The sequence below is a fragment of the Eulemur rufifrons genome, chromosome 19 (assembly GCF_041146395.1).
Source record: "Eulemur rufifrons isolate Redbay chromosome 19, OSU_ERuf_1, whole genome shotgun sequence".
Taxonomy (NCBI): domain Eukaryota; kingdom Metazoa; phylum Chordata; class Mammalia; order Primates; family Lemuridae; genus Eulemur; species Eulemur rufifrons.
In genome coordinates, this window is record NC_091001.1 from 38,839,659 (window position 1) to 38,859,646 (window position 19,988).

General features: G+C 43.0%; 1 protein-coding gene across 1 annotated transcript in view; it reads right to left on the reverse strand.

The window, feature by feature from the left end:
* Nucleotides 1–19,988, reverse strand: part of SLC9A4 (solute carrier family 9 member A4) — a 58,548-nt gene that overhangs the window by 29,287 nt on the left and 9,273 nt on the right. The window lies entirely within an intron of this gene.

Genomic DNA, 19,988 nt, shown 5'->3' on the forward strand with positions numbered 1-19,988 from the left:
TCACAGTTTCCACCCACTGAGCACCTGCTATGTGCCAGTGTCTTTGCTGAGCTTTTTGTCAATTTTATTGCCTCTAAGCTGCAAAGGCACCCTTCCATTAGTGCTCTAAAATAAACAATGGGATGCTTTTAAGCATCTGTCCTTTAAGGTGAGCACCAGGTTAAGTTTCCTCAGTAAAGGGCGCAGAACCGATACTATAGGAGGAAGGGACTTCCAGCAATTTCTTTGGGGCCTGTGGGGAGAGTCAGCCTTGTGGGTGTGAAGACTTTCAGTGGAGCCCGCCTGAGCCACGGGCCATGAAAATGGTTCCTCTGCAACCTTGCAGCTTCAGCCTGGGGACAACTTGTTTGCATCAAGCCCTCCTGCAGCATGTCTGTGGCCTAGAGCTGCACCCAAGCAGTCCTCCCTCTGGGAGCCTTCTCCCGCGCCCCCTCCCCAAGCAGCCTGCCCCCCTGAAGGCCCTGTCCTGTGTCCTCTCTGGAGCAGGGGCTCCCACTGCAGCCCTGTGCCAGGGTTGCTGCCTGACACCTGGCCCCACCTGCCTTCCCGAGGGTGGGCTGTTGTTTGCTCAGCAATTCCAGACCAGCTCCAGTCCGGCTAAACCAGCCACCTTCTCTGCTATCCAGTGGCCAATCCCACCTTCTCCAGTGACAGCTGAGCCCCGTCCAAGCTTGTCCTTCCTTGGGTGCCCTCCCTCAGCCCTAGGGTACCAAAGAGTTCCATTATATTTATAGTTACTCCTTTATTACAGGTAAGTTTTACACTGAAATTTTTCTGGTTAACCCACTGTGTGGTTTCTCTTTCCTGATTGAACCCAGCCTGCCACACGCTCCATACACTGTACCTCACTTCACTGAATCCTGCAGACAGCTCTAGCCTGTGTGATGCACACTCTCGATTTTCCTACTTATTTCTCTTCTTATTTCAGTATCTATTTTGATGTTGCAGGAATACAAGGATCACTATTTCATGTCACTCTGTAGCCCAGAGCTAAGATCTGGCTTCTGAGAAGTGGCAGCAGGTGCATGGTAATGAGACACAGAGAACAGACAAAGGAAGATCTGTGCAGAAATTGAGGACCTGTGAGATATAAGCACCGGAAGGGTCCACAGCACACACCTATTAGCCTCTGTTTGCCAATACCAGGAAAAATGAAAAAAATCAGAGCAGAGGGCAACAGCTAAAACTGAGGGAATTCATGGCAGTGGTCACGTTGTGTGTGCTGTAGACACACAGGAGGACCCCCATGGACCCTCCAGAACTGATCGGTCTGTACCCCATTCATCCCCTCGCTTTCGCAGGCTGCTCTCACCTCCCCTCTGGCAGTGGACACCCCACCTCCTGCCCCACTCTGAGCTCTCTGTTCCCATCTCCCTTATGGAGACACTCTGTGTCACCTCTACTCCTCACTGTGGCCTGATGGCCTTTGGGTTCTGGCTCTGGCTTCACTCTCAGGGCTAACCAGGACCACATGCTGCTTAATGCACACACTGACCCGCTGGCTGTGGTCTGCGACCCCCAGGTGGCAGCAGCCATTCCTCCCCCAGCCCCCCTCCTGGCCTCTGCTGACTCCCCATGACATCATCTTTATGAGAAAAATTGCTGTTTTCCCACAGAGAGGTTGGCAATAGATGATTGGTCATGTACACAGGTTGTCCCTGGGCTGGTTCCTTTTGTTCCTAATCATAAACAGTCAGAGTGCGTTGGAAACAAAGGCCCCCTGCTTCTCACTTGCCCTCTCTTCTGAGGGTGCCTCACTTTTGTTTGAGGGAGTTTGTCCTCTAGTGACAGAGCAGAAGCATTTGGTTATGGAGATGGGTGTCTTCACACTGGTGTCACCGTGTAACTGTTGCATGCTTTTTGCTACCCCCTATGCGATGCACAGAATCAAAAATCACATGGCACAGCTTTGGGCTTCAGAACGTGAATCGTCAGTGAGGGACAGTCACCAAAGGAGCTCAGGTGTCATGAGTCCTCACTAGGGTGCTTCCTTGCCAATGTACCTTGTTGATGGGGGAGAGGGGGTGTAGGGAGGGTACACAGTCGCCCTCTGCTCACAGGTTCTTGGTCCACAAACACCTCCACGATGCAGCTTTGCAACCCGTGTTACTCTCCTAGGGAGCTGTAACAAAGTGCCACAAGCTGGGTGGCTTAAATTAACAGAAGTTTATCCTTTCACTGTTCTGGAGACTAGAAGCCTGCAATGGAGCTGTTGGCAGGGCTCTGCTCCCTCCGAAGCTGCTAGGGAGGAGTCCTTTCTTGCCTCCTCTGAGCGCCTAGTGGATCCTAGCAATCTTCGGGGTTCCTTGGCTTGTGGACACATGACTCCAGTCTCTGTCTCTGTCTTCACATGGTCTCCTTCTCTGCAGCATGTCTCGTCTGTGTCACATGGCCTTCTTACAAGGACACCAGTCACTGGATTAGGGCCAGTGTGAGCTCATCTTAACTCAACTATGTCTACAAAGGCATTATTTCCAAATAAGGTTACATCCTCAGGTTCCAAGTGGACATGAATTTTTAAGGGGATACTAGTCTACCCAGTACAGCTTTTATAACCAAAATGTCCATACAATGGAATTAACTCACATTATAGACTAGGACATTTCAGTTATAAATCTCTCAGAGCACAAATGATTTCATTTTGAATTTGACAAGGTCCTACCTAAACTATGGCTTGTCTCCTTTCTGGTTCCATCATGTTTCTTAAGAGATCCTAGGACACATGTTTCGAGGTATGGATCAGTGCCCCCTTTTTAACATATTAACCATAAGCAGCCAGTAGCCAGTAAGCTTAGTGAGACAAGAGAGTGTGCACTGAAGGTTATAGCAGACATGTCGCCTTCCCTCAAAGAGATGTTTCTGGTACATTTTCTGGGAGGAGAAGCAGCTGAGTAAGGTGAGGAAGAATTAGAAAGCTTGGTGCAAATTGGCCCAACAAGGACACACACACACAACATGAACAGTGTGGATTTCCGAAATTAGAAAGGGAATTACTTTTAAAAAAGAAAGACTTGTGGAAATTTTAAATTAGATTTGCTTAAGAATACACATGCTAAATTGCAGAAGTTTTCAGAAACAAAAGTGCAAAGGAAATACCCACAAATGTCCCACAATCCTTCCCAGAGAAAACCACAGGAAATATTAATATTATAAATATGTCCTTTTGTAATCCTGCCTGTCTGTCTGTCACTCTGTCATCTGCCTGGCATCTACCATCCATCTCTCTATCTGGGACAGTCAGAGATGCTCAGATCCCTAAAAGCAGGGATTCCCATCTGCTATTCCCAGCTAAGGACCCCGTGCCAGGGCCACTGAGGTAGGCCCCTTCCTGGAGGGCACAGGACTCCTCCCATGGGTGTCCTTAGCCTGAGGGCTCTCGGTGGGCTTGATAAACTCTCCGAGAAATGCAGTGAGACAGTGGCATCCAGCTTTCTTCCTTCCCTCTCTCCTTTGCCCGGGGTTACTCTGCACTGTGGCCTGAGAGCTCTCTGCGCTTCCTGGACTCCCTCCCGTTCCCCTCCCAGGAATTTCCCCTAATAAACCTTTCACACATCTAGTGCCCTCTGCATGTCTCGACCATGGATGACCTTGGACAATATCTGTCTGTCTGTATATCAGTCATATTTTACAAAACTGTTAGAATCCTGGTCTATTTAAGCAAGCTGAGGCCATGTTTCAAGAAAACCCTGGCTGAGTATTTGAAGAAAATTTGTGACTTATAGTTTCAAAATGAATCCAAAACAATCTTGGTGGATGTATCTTGACTCAGTGAGTTTGTTTAATCCAATTTCACTCTCTGCCTGCCTTTGGTGCCCCATATATGGGTCTTTCAAGCCCTGGGAATTGCACCTTTGGAGTTGAGGTCACATTCAAAAGAATGAAGCCAAGATGAGGAGGCAGACACTGTTCACAGACCCAGAAAAGGCAGGTTCGGATGAGGTTAAGTGGAACATGAGAGTTTATTTGACTCTCAAATCCAGAGGGAGCTCAGGGAATATGATTGAGACACAGAGATTTGAATATTGTTGCCACAAAATAAAACTCTTTTACATAGCTGGGCAGATTATAAGTTGCTACCCCAGACCGTTCTCATGGCCTGGGAAAGTCAACTGGGCCAACCCTGACCCTGTACACCAGTGTGCCCTGCCAGGAAGATGCCATGGCAGTCTCCAAAGCTGAAGTAGTACATATAATTTGGGGAGACAACATTTACAGTCACAGTCCATACGACTACATGAAAAACAGTCCTTACCTTTCAAATTACCAGGCTCTGGGTATCATTACAGTGGCACAAGATTTTCTTTGGATTCATCTCAAATCACAATAATGTGTGTGTATCTTTTATATATTGAAAAAAAAGAAGCCCAACCGGTGCTAAATCCCAAACATGCCCACCGCCCTATGGAAAACAAGGCTAGATTTTCTCTCTTCACTCATTGTTTCAGGGAATGGTCCTTTTATGTTACCTTTAGGGAGCTTTCCAAGCCTCCCAAGATTATAATAATGGCAACATTTTAACTGATTCCACTGTAAAAGTTTGCAAAGCCCTTTTAACACACAGAAATTCACATAATGACTAAAAATACGAGCCCAAAAAGGAAGTCTCAACAGAGGTGGAAAGCTGATTCCAAATGTGCTGACTTTTTTTTTCTTATCAACTTTATTGAGAGCTAATTTACATGTGATAAACTTCATCTAAAACGAATAAATTCTGGCCATTTTATACCCCCATAAAACCACCGCGTAGTCAAAATATAGAACAATTCCACAAACCCACTCATTTGAAGTTCTTCCCTCCCTCTGACACTGGCCCCAGGAAATCTCTGATCTATTATTGCTATAGGTTAATTTTCATTTTATATAAATTGCATAATGAAGTATGAAATTTTTTTGTGTCCAGCATCTTTAACTCAGCATAATGTTTTTGGGAGTTACCCATGTTGTTTACAGGTAACAGTGATCCATTCCTTTTTATACCTGAGTAGCATTCCACTGTCTGGTAATAGCATATTTTATTTATCCATTCACCTGTTAATGGACATTTTCCCCTCTCCCTTGACAAGTTTTGGCTATTTTAATATTGCTGTCATGAATATTCATGTACAAGTCTTTTGTGAAGATCTATGCTGTCATTTCTCTTAGGTATATACCTAGGAGTAGAATGGCTAAGTAGTATGATAGACACATGTTAAAGTTCTAAGAAATTACCAAAGTGTTTTCTGAAGTCATCTTATTATTTTACATTCCCACCACACATATATGAGATTTACAGCTGCTCCATATTCTTGTTTTTTTTAATTTTTTTATTTCAGCATATTACGGGGGTACAAATGTGTAGATTACATATATTGTCTTTGCCCCATCTGAGTTAGAGCTTCAAGCGTGTCCATCCCCCAGATGGTGTGCACTGCACCCATTACGTGTGTATATACCCATCCCCTCCTCCCCGCTCTCACCTGCCTGACACCCGATGAATGTTATTACTATATGTGCACACATGTGTTGATCAGTTAAAACCAATCTGATGGTGAGTACACATGGTTCTTGTTTTTCCATTCATGTGGTACTCCACATAGTAGAATGGGCTCCAGCTCTATCCAGGATAATACAAGAGGTGCTAGATCACCATTGTTTCTTATAGCTGAGTAGTACTCCATGGTGTGTGTGTGTGTGTGTATGTGTGTGTATATCTCATGTTTTATTAATTCACTCATGTATTGATGGGTACCTGGACTGTTTCCTGCTCAACATCTCTAATCATCAGGGAAATGCAAATCAAAACCACAATGAGATATCACTTAATTCCAGTGAGAATGGCCTTTATCAAAAAGTTCCATATCCTTGTTAACACTTGATTTTGTAGGTCCTTTTATTGTATCCATTAAATTTATGTGATTTTAATTTGCATTTCCTTGATTACTAATGCAAATTAGTATGCATCTAATAACCTCATGGTCTATTTTGTTTAAGCAAACTGAAGACATGTTTCAAGAAAACTTTGGCTAAGTATTTGAAAAAAATTTGTGATTTATGGTTTCAAAATGAATCCAAAAGAAACTTAGTGGTTGTATCTTGGTTCAGTGAGTTTGTTTAGTCCAATTTCACTTTCTGGCTAAACTCAGAGCAATCCACATATGGGTCATAGAAGCCTTGGGTATTGCACCTTTCCACGTGTTTATTTGTCACTAGTATATCATCTTTTATGATGTATCTATTCAAATATTTTGCCTATTTTTAATTAAGTTGTTTATGTTCTTATTTTTGAGTTATAAAATTCTTTGCCTATTGTCTATGTAACTGCTTTGTAAAATACATGCATAGTGAATAATTTCTCTTATTGTGTAGCTTGCCTTTTTGTTTACTTGATAGTACATTTGGAAGAGCAAATTTTTTTTTGGCAAAACTCCAACTTAATACTTCTTTCCTTTTTTTTTTTTTTTTTTTTTTTTTTGTGTGTGTGTGTGTGTGTGTGTGTGCGCGCTTTTCCTGTCCTTGGACTACTTACTGCAAGGTCATAAAGATTTTGCTCCTGTTTTCTTCCAGGAGATTTATAACTTTAGCTTTTATATTTCATCATCTGTAGCATATTTTATGTTAATTTTTACATATGATTTGAAGTAAGGGGTGATTTTCATGTTTTTCTACATAAATACCAGGTTATTTCATACCATCTGTGGAAAAGACTTTCCCCTTCCATTGAATTGCCTCAGTTCCTTTGCCAAAAATCAATTGACCATGTACATGTAAGTCTATTTCTGGATTCTCTAGTCTCTTCCATGGCCTACATATCTATTCTTTAATCAATATTGTAATTTCTGTAGCATTACTATAATTCCTGTGGCATTATGATAAGTCTTCTGACAAGTCTTTTAACTTCCTCTTTTTAAAAAATTGCTTTGTATATTCTAGGTCATTTGAGTTTTCAAACAGATTTTGGAGTCAGCTTTGTCAATATCTATTAATTTTTTTTCCTGGGATTTTAAGTGGATTCTACTGAATTGATTGAGAGAAAACTGACAGCTTGACAATGTTGAGTCTTCCGCCAATGAACATGATATTATGTAGGTCTTTTAATTTTTTTTTTAGCTGTATTCTATAATATTCAGTGAAAAGTTCTTGCACATCTTTGTTGACCTTATTTCTAAGTATTTTTGTTTTGGCAGTGTTGTAAGTGGAATTTTAGTATTTTCTTTTGCCACTGGTAAAGTTGTTTGCCACTAATATATTAAAGTGCTACCAATTTTGTACATTAACCTTATATCCCATGATCTTGCTAAATTCACTTATTATAATAATTCTAATAGTTGTTTTATAGATTCCTGAGGACTTTCTACATAAATTCTCTGGTCATCCACAAATAGACATAATTTTCTTAGTGATCTTATCTTTATTGTGGTCTTTTTCTCTTGATTAATTACTAGAAGTTTTGAGAGTGGGTACATTTAACCTTTACTATGATGTTAGCCATAGGTTTTTCATAAATATCTGTTACCAGGTTGAAGAAGTTACTTACTCTTCCTACTTTGCCAGGAGTTTTTATCATAAATGGGTGTTGAATTTTGTCAAGTGGGGTTTTCTGATTAATGCAAGCATTTATTCTATTTATATAATAAATTATGTTTACAAGTTTTTTTCTAATATTCAAAATACTTGCATTAATATTTCTGGGATACCTTGTATGGTCATGATTTATTTTCCTTTTTATGTGCTGCTGAATTTGATTTGCTAATATTTTAAGAATTTTTTAGTATATAATCATTGTGGATATTGGTCTACAGTTTTTTTTCATTGAATTATCTTTGCCTGGTTTTAGTATCAGGATAAATTTGGCTTCATAGTATAGTTGGACAGTGATCCCTCCTCTTCTATTTTTGAAAGAGTTTATCAAGAATGAATATTGGGCCGGGCGCGGTGGCTCACGCCTGTAATCCTAGCTCTCTGGGAGGCCGAGGTGGGCGGATCGTTTGAGCTCAGGAGTTCGAGACCAGCCTGAGCAAGAGCGAGACCCCATCTCTACTAAAAAATAGAAAGAAATTATATGGACAGCTAAAAATATACATAGAAAAAATTAGCCGGGCATGGTGGCGCATGCCTGTAGTCCCAGCTACTCGGGAGGCTGAGACAGGAGGATCGCTTGAGCCCAGGAGTTTGAGGTTGCTGTGAGCTAGGCTGACGCCACGGCACTCACTCTAGCCTGGGCAACAGAGTGAGACTCTGTCTCAAAAAAAAAAAAAAAAAAAAAAAAGAATGAATATTATTTCTTCCTTAAGATACAGATAAAGTGTCATATTTTTAAATTTCTTATTTTTAATTATTATTTATTACCATCTTTATTACTATCTTCCTTTTAGTTACTTTGGGTTAACTTTGCTCTCTTCTTTCTAGTTTCTTCAGGTGAAACCTTACATCACTGATTTTAAGTCTTTCAACTCTCTAATGGAAGCATTTAAAGCTATAAATTTTCCTCTAAGCATGTCTTTAACTGCACCCCACAAATTTTGAATATGCTATATTTTCATTATCATTTAATTAAAATTATTATCTTTTTTATAACTTTTTTCTAGAACCATGAAGTATTTAGAAGTGTTCTGTTTAATTTCCAAATATTAAGATTTTCCTAGATATTTTAAAGTAATTTATATTAATTTAATTCTGTTATAGACAAAGACCATACTCTGTATGATATCAAGGCCTCCAGAGTTATTGAGGCTTCTTCTATGATCAAATACATGGTCACTTTTGCTGAGCATAGTAAATGCCCTTGAAAAGAATATTTAGCATGCAGTAGTTGAGCATAGTGTTCTACAAATAGTAATTAGGACACGGTGGTTGCTAATATTCAGATCCTTCATGTCTTGCCAATTTTTGCTTATTTTTTCTATCACTTCCTAAGTGAAGGGTTTTAGAATATCCTAATATTATTGTGAAACCATCATTTCCTGCCTTTCTATTAATTAGTTTTTACTTCATGTATTTAATTGCATTATCATCAGGTGCAAACACACTTAACAATCTTTGGGCATTCTTGACAAATTGGCTTTTTTATCATTATGATATATCCCTATTTTTCTTTGTAATACTTTCTATCTTTATGTTTATTTTAACTGATATTAATGTAGCCACATCAGCTTTCTCATGCTTACTGTTTGCCTAGTGTGTCTTTTTGCATCCATTTGCTTTTACTCTATGTTTTAATAATGAAATTGCATTTCTTTTATATTTATTTATTTTATTTTGGAATGTTATAAACACTTTGTTTACATATATTGCCTTTGCACTGCCCAAGTCGAAGCTACAAGCATGCCCAGCCCTCAGACATCATACACCATACCCATTAGGTATGAATTTACCCATCCCCTCCTCCCTCATCCCACCTGCCCAATGCCCTATGAATATTACTTCCATATGTGCACATAAGTGTTGATCAGTTAGTACCAATTTAATAGTGAGGACATATGGTGCCTGTTTTTCCATTCTTGGGATACTTCACTTAGAAGAATGGGCTCCAGCTCTATCCAGGATAGTACAAGGGATATTATTTTATCATTTTTTATGGAGAGTAATACTCCATGGTATCCATGTACCACATTTTATTAATCCACTCATGTATTGATGGACGCTTGGGTTGTTTCCACATCTTTGCAAATGTGAATTGTGCTACTGTGAACATTCAAGTGCAAATGTCTTTTTTATAGAATGTCTTTTTTTCCTTTTGGTAAATACCCAGTAGTTGAATTGCTGGATCAAATGGTAGGTCTACTTTTAGTTCTTTGAGGTATCTCCATACTACTTTCCATAGAGGTTGTACTAGTTTGCAGTCCCACCGACAGTATAAGGGTGTTCCCATCCCTCTGCATCCGTGCCAATATTTGTTGTTATGGGACTTTTTGATAAAAGAAAAAACCATTCTCACTGGAGTTAAGTGATATCTCATCGTGATTTTGATTTGTATTTCCCTGATGATTAGAGATGTTGAGCATTTTTTCATGTTTTTTGGCCATTAGTCTATCTTCTTTTGAAAAGTTTCTGTTCATGTCCTTTGCCCAGTTTTTAATGCAATCCTTTGATTTTTTTCTAGTTGATTTTCCTGAGTTCTATATAGATTCTAGTTATCAGCCCTTTATCAGATGTGTAGCATGCAAATATTTTCTCCCATTCTGTAGGCTGTCTATTTGCTCTGATGATAGATCCCTTGGCTGTGAAGAAGGTTTTTAAGTTGATCAGGTCCCATTTATTTATTTTTGTTGTTATGATTGCCTCTGGGGTCTTCTTCATAAATTCTTTCCCCAGGCCAAAGTCTATAAGAGTTTTTCCACCATTTTCTTGTAGAATTCTCATGGCTCCATACCTTAGGTTTAAATGTGTTACCCACTGTGAGTTGATTTTTGTGAGAGGTAAGAGGTGTGGATCTTGTTTCAGTTTTCTACATGTGGCTGTCCAACTTTCCCAGTACCATTTATTGAATAAGGGTTCTTTGCCCCAGTGTATGTTTTTGACTGCTTTGCCAAAGATCAGATGGCTATATGAGGATGGTTTCATATCTGGGTTCTCAGTTCTGTTCCGTTGGTCTATGTCTCTGTTCTTGTGCCAGAACCATGCTGTTTTTGTTACTATAGGCTTGTAGTATAGCTTGAAGTCTAGTAAATTGATAAAAAGAATATATTTGGGTCTTGCTTTATAATCATTTCTGGTAATCTCTGGCTTTAAATCAGAACGTTTAATCCATTAACATTTAATGTAATTATTGTTATAGTTGGATTTAGATCTACCATATTATTATTTGTTTTCTCTTCCCCCCACCATTTATTGTCTCTTCCTGCATTCATTTTCATTTATTGAATGCTTTTTAGAATTCTATTTTAATTTTATCTATTGGCCATACCTCTTTGCACTATGTTTAGTGCTGCTCTACGATAACATCCTTAACTTTTTACAACATACTTTGGGTTAACAGTATACTACTTCACATGAAATAAAGAACCTTATAATCATGTAGGCCCATTAAATATACTGATTTTAACCATCCTTAAGAACCAAATTGAGAAGGTCTTTGTCATCATAATGTTAAATTTCATGGATTACTTTGACACTTATAGCTAAGGCCCTAATGATAATTTATTGCATTTATTTGTAACTACCAGCCCTCCTAGTCATGACGGTCCTGGTCCCCATCATGCTCATGGATCCTTCTAAGGTTAACTTCTATGACACAGCATATGAGAAACGGATAGCCTTGCATGGCTACATTACTTTCAACATGAGAGCTCCACTTAAGGACAAGAGTAGACAGACCCTCAAGAAGCCTGTCTATGGTCCAGAGACTATGAAGTAGCCTGAGGAGAAACCCTATGCCCAGTTATGAGCTGTGGTAACTGTCTTTTCAGAGAAGCACAAAGAGAATTGACTAGGTATGGATGAATAGAGAAACATAATGAGACAGATTAAGGGATCATGAGTGACCATGAAGAACTATGAGTTATGAGGACATAAACACAGTGAATAATATAAACTAAGAGCAGGTAGAAGATATTTGAGTAAATGATATGGAAGCTAATTGGAGTGGAAAGAGAAATAAAAGAATCTATTTAAAAAAGTAGCAGAGTCTAAGCAAATGACCCAACACATCCGTGATGAGGCTCCAGAATGACAAGGTGATAGTTATTGGCACTGCTTACCCATTGCTTCTTTTCCTTCTAGGCACCTTGTAGGATTGCTCTTCTAGACTCTTTGAGCTTGGTTGTCACCATTTGACTGTGCCTGGCCAACTTTTCTTTTTTTTTTTTTGAGACAGAATCTCACTCTGTTGCCCGGGCTAGAGTGCCGTGGCATCAGCCTAGCTCACAGCAACCTCAAACTCCTGGGCTGAGGCATTCCTCCTGCCTCAGCCTCCCAATTAGCTGGGACTACAGGCATGCACCACCATGCCCAGCTAATTTTTCCATATATATATTTAGCCGTCCATATAATTTCTTTCTATTTTTAATAGAGATGGGGTCTCGCTCTTGCTTAAGCTGGTCTCAAACTCCTGAGCTCAAACAATCCACCCACCTGGGCCTCCCAGAGTGCTAGGATTACAGGCGTGAGCCACCACGCCCGGCCCCTGGCCAACTTTTGAGTTTGAAGAGTTTTGAGCAGAAGTGATACATGTCACTTTGGGGATAGGGGATTTGCTGGCTGAGGTGAGAACCTGCAGAAATCTCTCTTCCCTCTGGCACAGTGACTGGCAGTGTTCAATACCGTAGCTGCTCCATAAGCCCAGGACCTTGAGTAACCATTACAGAGGGAGCGTCCTATTGGCTATTGAAAGACAAGTAGTACAAGCAAGAAATAGATCTTGTTGTTTTAGGACACTGAGGTTTGGGGAGATGTTGATTATCACAGCATAACCTAGTTCATCCTGATGGTAAGACATCGATGAACTTGAGCTTCCAAAATTTCTAAAACCAGCTTAGTTCTAGTTGCAGCCTTTGTAAGGCCACATAATAAGGTACTTACTATTCCTGGGTTCCTGAGAGGTCAGCTATGGGCTGAGATATTTTCTCCCCAATTTGTATGCTGAAGTCTTATCATTCAGTACCACAGAACATGACCATATCGGAGATAGGGTCTTTAAAGATGTAACTAAGTTAAAATGAAGTCATAACAGTGGAGCCCTAATCCAATATGACCCATGTTGGATAAGAAGAAAAAGAGACAACAGGGAGGGGCTCACAGGAAAGACCATGTGAGGACACAGCAAGATGGTGGCCACCTACAAGCCAAGGAGAGAAGCCTCACCAGAAACCAACCCTGCTGGCATGATGAACTCGAATTTACAGACTCCAGAACTGTGAGAAAATAAATCTCTGTTGTTTAAGCCCTGTAGTCTGTGGCATTTTGTTATGGCCACCCTAGAGGACTAATACAGGATCTATGTCTTCCTTATTGCCTTGCATATCTTTATAATTAATTCTCATTGCTTGAGCTTACCATAAACTCAGTTTCTTACAAACAGAAAGTCTAACTAATTACTGACCCTGTGTGCCTGTGAAAAGTATCGGAAATTCAGAGTCACAGCACAGTACAATAAAAATGATCTTTACTGCACACCAGATGCTGGAAAGGTACAAAGAATATCATAAAGACCTGTACACATTAGCCTTAGACAAAATTTGAATAATGAATCCAGTTAATTTTATAGCTTGTATTAATGGCCACCTGCATATTAAACTCTGTCCTGGGCAGTTTCTTGGCAACCACTTGCTTTGACTCTCTGACTGTTAAAGGAAACCAACTAAGATGACCAGCAACCACCCAGCAAGCCCCACATAATGTTGTAAAAGACAGAAGGGAGGAAGCTCTTTGACCTCACGTCTAATGAAAAAACAAACAAGCAAACAAACAAAAACCCCAGAAGATCTGCAGCCCTGGATAGGAGAGTTAAACATGGTGTTTAGCAACCCTCCTGGGGTTGAGATCCCTGCACACTCATTGCTTATAACCTCAGAGAACAACAGCGAAGATGGTGAACTGAATGGTTGTCAGAAACATATAATGAAGAGGAGATAAAATATGAGTGTGAGTCAATAAATCCTGTGACTTAGGGCACAGCAAAGAAATTCCTTAAAGGAATTTCTTTCCAATTTTAAACATTTGACAACCTGAGCTTGAAGAAAGATGGAGCACTGCCACAGTTCTCAGCTGCAATTCCTACCTATTTGTGGAAGAATCCCAAAGATGTATCTTGATTGATCTCTGCCCAGACTCTACACTCCTATTTCCAAAACGATTGAACAATTCCTCTGAATGGCTTGCAGTATCTCAGACTCAGCAGTTCAAAACTAACCTGCTAGTAACCAACCACCCCCCAGTAACACCTGCTCCTCACCCCTCATGCCATCCAAGGAGCTTCAGAGCCTGACACCCCTCAATCTACACAAATCCTTCTCCTCTCTCACTCCCCACACCAACTGGAACAAATGTCCTTAGGACTATCTTTCACCGTCTGGTGTCCGTGCACCTACGTGGTATAAAAGGTGATTTAAAGGCTATTTAACCTCAACACTCTTTTAACTATAAATGCAAGCATCAGATGTGACCAGGAGATTTAAGTCCACTGAAGACTAGCTCTGTGATTTGCCTTTTCTGGCATAGTGGAAAGAGCAGTGGCTGACAGAAAGTGGTTGCTCAGTAATATTTTTTGATACATTAACAAATGAATGGATGGATGGATGATAATGAGAACTCAGGGGACCTTCTGCTCCACCAAACATGACTGAATTTCATCTTTAAAATAAAAGAGTTGGCTGGGCACGGTGGCTCATGCCTGTAATCCTAGAACTCCGGGAGGCTGAGGCAGGAGAATCACTTGAGCTCAGGAGTTCAAGACCAGCCTGAGCAAGAGCAAGACCCTGTCTTTACCAAAAAATAGAAAAAAAATAATTAGCCGGGCATGGTGGTGAGCTCCTGTAGTCCCAGCTACTCAGGAGGCTGAGGCAGGAGGATCGCTTGAGCCCGGGAGTTTGAGGTTGCTGTGAGCTATGATGATGCCACTGCACTCTGCCCAGGAGACAGAGCAAGACCTTGTCTCAAAAATAAAATAAAATAAAATAAAATAAAATAAAATAAAATAAAGGAGTTGCATTTATTTCATGGTCTTTCAGCTGTCTTCTCTATCACTCACTAACAACGGAAGCTATTCCTGGGTGGTGAGGAGGAAACGTGGATTACCACTGCCTGGAGGCAGCCTCAGCAGCTCCCTCCCCCACCCACTGCCTGGATCTCATGGTCCTGACCAGGCCTGCACAGCAGGTTTTGCTGGATGTTATACATTTAGGCAACCATTGAGGCAGCTATAATTGTTTGTCAACCAGCACCTTCGACAGAGCCAACTCATGGGGCTTTTCACATGACACCGAACATGATGTGCCATAGGGCAGTGCAGCGTACCCAACAGGCCCTGGGGCACACACAGGTGGTGTTTGCGGTGGGGCATCTGTTGAAATCACAGGACTAGGAAACTCTCTAGGCTGTGTTTGGAGTTCTAGACTTTCTTCTCTGGTCAGGGATTTTCCATTAGCATATTATGTAATCTCCTAGGAAATCTCTGTGGCTGGAAAGTATTACAATAAAATACAGAAGAATAGGCAGGTCCATGGTTGTGGGTTAAGAAGAATAATTTACAAATGACAAGAAATAAGTCACATGTTCATAGCTTGTGGCTCTTCAAAGGCAGGGGACAAAGCCTGTTTGCTTTTTCATCATCAGCATTCGGCACAGTTGGCGGGAAGACCTGCTCCCACCTGCTTCTCTGCACTCATTCTGATTATTCCCTAAGGAGCTGCTTTTCTTCCTAAGTGTTTCTTTTCCAAATCCATTTTCATAGCTGCTCAACCCTACCTTCTGGCAAAGAAAGGACAGCTAACCAGGGAGGCTTTGTTCCTTTTCTTTGCACTTGTGAACGGGAGTGAGTTTAACCCCCTCTAAGTGGCTCACAGCGTAGGCTGCTGGAAAACCAATTTGTACAAACAAACTGCAACCGTTCTGTTTCCCATTCTGTTTCTTCGGCCCAAAGGAAATGAACCAAACAAGTGTTTATGATTCAAATTTGCAGAGTTGCACTAAAACAGTAGCTGAATGCTGCTCTAGGCCTGTACCTCTGAATGACCAACCTACGCCTAAGGAACAGAACTTTCGGGCTGCTGGTGAAAGGGACAGTCTGCAGCTTAGACCCCCGATGTGCAGGAGGTAAAGGTGCCACCCAGTGCGGAAGGTTAGGAGGCAGATTTGGGGAACCCCTGCCCCCTCCAACACACCCTTTCCCTTGCTGGGACCTTCACTGAGCTGCTCCTCCCTTCTCCCAGCTCCTCTTGTCTCCCTACACTCGTCCAAGCTTCATCCCAAGCTATAGTGGTTGCCGCATCTCTCTCTCTCTCTCTCTCTCTCTCTCAGACAGACAGACACACACACACACACACACACACACACACACACACACACGCAGCCAGCACCATGTCTCACTGCCAGTGGCAGTTATGAGCTGAGGAAATGCTCACCAGGCAAACTTCTGAACAGTCTGGCTGAGAGCACATGTGTGAAGGCAAACGCCTGGGTCCTGGGCTGGGTGGGCCCCAGACTCCTGCCCTGCCCCCATGGGGGGAGGGGGAGATGCCTCACAAACTGGGGCACTTGCCAGGACTTTGCATGTTGGTGGAGTCCACTCCCCAGTCCCCAAGCACCTGAAGTCAACCAACCAAGAGTGCCTGGCCCTGTGCGTCTGTTTAGGCCGAATCTCCATTTCCATGCCGACAGACACCAAGCAGATTGTCTTTCTCATGTGGATCCACCTCTGGCACATGGGAAGGGCAAGGGGACACTCGCTCATCACCCACCACGAGCCAGGCGTCTAGGAGTCTGATTTCACACCCTCCTCACAGCCATCCGCTGGGGTTGGATTAATCGTTCCCATTTTCACTCACGTGGAAACTGAAGGACAACAAGACGGAGTCCCTCACTCAAGATCACGCAGCTTGTAAGCCCACATCCCCCTTGTACACGGAGCTCCCCACGTCCTCGGCCAGAGGAAACTGTCTCCTCAAACTTATTTCCTCTCATCTCTTGTCCTTGGAATCCAAATGTAATGACAGGGAACGAGGAAATAAAAAGAAGACAAAAAAAAGCTGCCTACTCTCCCCTCAAGATCCTGTTTGATCCTGTTCAAGTCTGTGCACAGCTCTTCTCTAGGGAAACGTGAGACTGCGAAGTCCAGACAGACGGACACGCCAGTGTGGTCTCACATAGTGGGTGGGGAGAGCCCCGTGGCTCAGGAGCTCTTGTGCCAGTGGCTTCCACTACAGACACCAACACTTACATGAGCTCTCTGTGCCAGGTGCTATTTTAAATGCTTTATGTGTGTCAATTCTTTTTAACCCTTGCACAACCCTATCGCCATTTGACAGACAGAAAACTGAGCCCCAGCAGGGTTAAGTGACTTACCTAAAGTCACACGGCTTGCAAGTAGTGAAGGCAGGACACAAACTGAAGCATATGGCCTCCCATCCATGCTCTTGAGCAGGATGTAATAGTCAGGGGCCCTTCTGAGATAGGAAAATATAAACCAGAAAGAACCATGAAGGAAAATTTGCCTTCAAATGGACTGGCCAGATGTGCAGTTCACCTTCATGCACGGTGTGTCCAGGACAGCGTGGGCGCAGGGCAGGTGCACCACAGGGTGTCGGGAAGGAGGGATGGGACACGAGTGCTTCTCTCACCCACTCCTGCCCCTGGTTTGATCGCACGCCTAGTGTTGAGGCTCAGGAAGCGCTGCAGAGGTTTAGTGGTGACAATTTGAGGGAAAATAGCCTACTTTGCTCACTCTTGGGGGAAGGGAAGGAGGCTGTGGTCACTAGAGACCAGCTGGCTGGGGGTCAGGCCGGCCCCAGGGCCAACACAGCCCCTACACACCTCTCCTGGTCCCCATCGCTCCCACCCTCATTCATGCATTTACTCTTTCTGTAGCATTCATTCCTGCATTAATCATTTGCTCAGTGCCCGCTGCGAAGCACAGTGCTAGATGCGGGGTGCTAGGGTGCAGATGCCAGGAGGGAACAGCTGGGAGAGAAATCAGGAGAGACAACAGGCAGCTGGTCAGCAAAGACAGGCTGATGTGGGGATGGAGAGATGCGAAGAGAGGTGGGCAAAGGAGCCCCAGCAGGAGGAGTCAGGGGATTCAGGCTCTGGTGCTAGCAAGGAGAATTCATCATAAATAGCAAACTGAATGAGAGGTACAAGGTCTCTGCTAGAAACTGTCGCTGGCAATCACCTCAGCTGGAGGGAATTGCTGGCTGGGCCCACCAGTGTAAGGATGACTTTCCACTCTGTCTTTTGGATACTGAGCGATAAAATAAATCCAAGTCAATAAATAGATAAATTACTTCTCTAACAGTGTGTGTGCTTATAACGAAAATAATAATGAAGGAACTTAGGCACGTGGAGATCTGTAACTCAACTGAGAGGCCCAAAGGACCAAGAAGGGCCAATGCAGGGATATGAACCTAGAGGGTCTGAGTCCAGGTGGTCTCTGCCCTTAACTGCTACGTACTGTCCCCACCTCGTTAAGCTGTCACCAGGCTTGAGTGAGGAAACTGCATAAAGCACCCATCAAGCTGGGTGGCCCGGAGCCAGTGCTCACGAGCGTGTCCCCCCTCCCCTAGCGCTGTATTCCTAGAGGACGGAACACAGTGGCAGCAAGATGCCGCATGAAGATACCACTAGAGGAAGGAGGGGAAAGGACAGGAAACAAGAGGTAAGCGTGGAGGGGAGAGCGAGCGGGAGAGGGTGTGAAGAGCAGCGTAGAGGCGTGGCTGTGGAGAGCAGAGGTGCCCTGCAGCCAGGCTGCCCGGGGTTCCCATCTCAGCCCTGGCCCCTTTGACCTCTCAGATGAGGTAGAGGAGGTGGGGAGATGGGATGAGATGAGGCAGGATAGAAAACTTGGTGGCCTCACTTTGTTGCTTATTCAGCAAGTGGATCCATCCGGGAAAACCAGGGAGGGATATAAGTATGAGAACAATCTTCTCTACATGAATGAGGTAGTGCCAGATTTTAAATCAGCTGCCAGTACAGAATGAGCCCACCACCGCACAGCGTCCGCAAGCTGCTCTGATACAAAGTCACAGCCAGCATCTGTTGAGTGCTCACTCCAGGCTGGGCACTCACTGTACCAAGAGCTGAATATAAATGTCCCAGTGACCCCATGAGCTGAGGAATGTCATCATCCCAATTTACAGCAAAGGAGGCTTGAGAGAATCAGAAGCTTGCCTAGAGCCACGCGTTGCAATCAGCCCAGCAGGCAGGTTCTGTTTTGGAGCAAGAGCCTGGGCTTCACTCTCTGAGCCCAGTATCCTCATAGGTACCATGTGGGTTCTCTTCTGTCCCTACAGCTCTATCAGGTGGAAATTCAACAGGTAAGAAAAAAGGGAAAACGATGGAAAGGAGGCTGCACCGAGCACCCTTGTCTGCTCTGTCATCGGCCGGGCAGTGAGCCCTTGTTCGGTTTGACTTCCTTCGTCTTATCTTCTTCATTTGTGAAATAAGGGTATTCATTCCTGCCTCTTAGTAAGATTAAAGGATTTAGTAAAATACTAATAAATGCAAAAGTGACCCACCTGGGGCCTGGATATAGCAGCTGCACCTACCTTCCTGCTGTGATTTTGGCCATGAGATTCAACTGAGTTATGCAATCCTAGAAACATCCTGTATTTTTAAAACAAAAATCATATATATTTACGTTGTACAACATGATACTTTGATATACGTATAAGGTATGGAGGGAAGTGATTACTAGGGTCAAGCTAATTAACGTATCCATCTCCTCATATTGTTATCATTTTTCCATTTGTGTGTGTGTAGGGGGTAAGAACACCTGAAATCTCTTTTTGCAAATTCCAGTGTACAATACAGTATTGGTTATGATTTCAAAGCTATTTGGGTTTTGTCTCCGCTTCCTTCGCCTACTGCTAAGGGTATGTTCTGGTGATGAGAGTCATAACCTAAAATATTCAGCAAAACGGAGAAACAAGTGGGACAAGAGACCTGGAGAATCAGACTCATTAATATCTTGGCAGTTCTGGAGCAGCTCCTGCTCCTTGGTGGGAAGGCAGCTCTTTGGTGGACAGGGATCTGTAGCATTGTCACACGTAAGCCGCAATCACAGGCTGCCTTCTGGATGACTCAGACTTTCTGCTGTAAGGACACGCTTGTGACTTCTGCCCTTGGGAAGGCTCCTTCCTCAATGAAAGGGTGAAGTCAAGGCTCTTAGCTCAAAATACAACTGGACGGCAGAAACTATCCGTTGCTTTCAAGCTGCCTTCTAAATCCGGCCCTGGGGCTTCTCTGGTTTCACTTAGGGACCCGGCAGTGCCAGCACACACTTAACACTCACTGTGCTGTGGGCAGCCGCAGGGTGACCCGGGAGTGACGTGTGGGCAACCCCACTGGAGCCAACACAACAG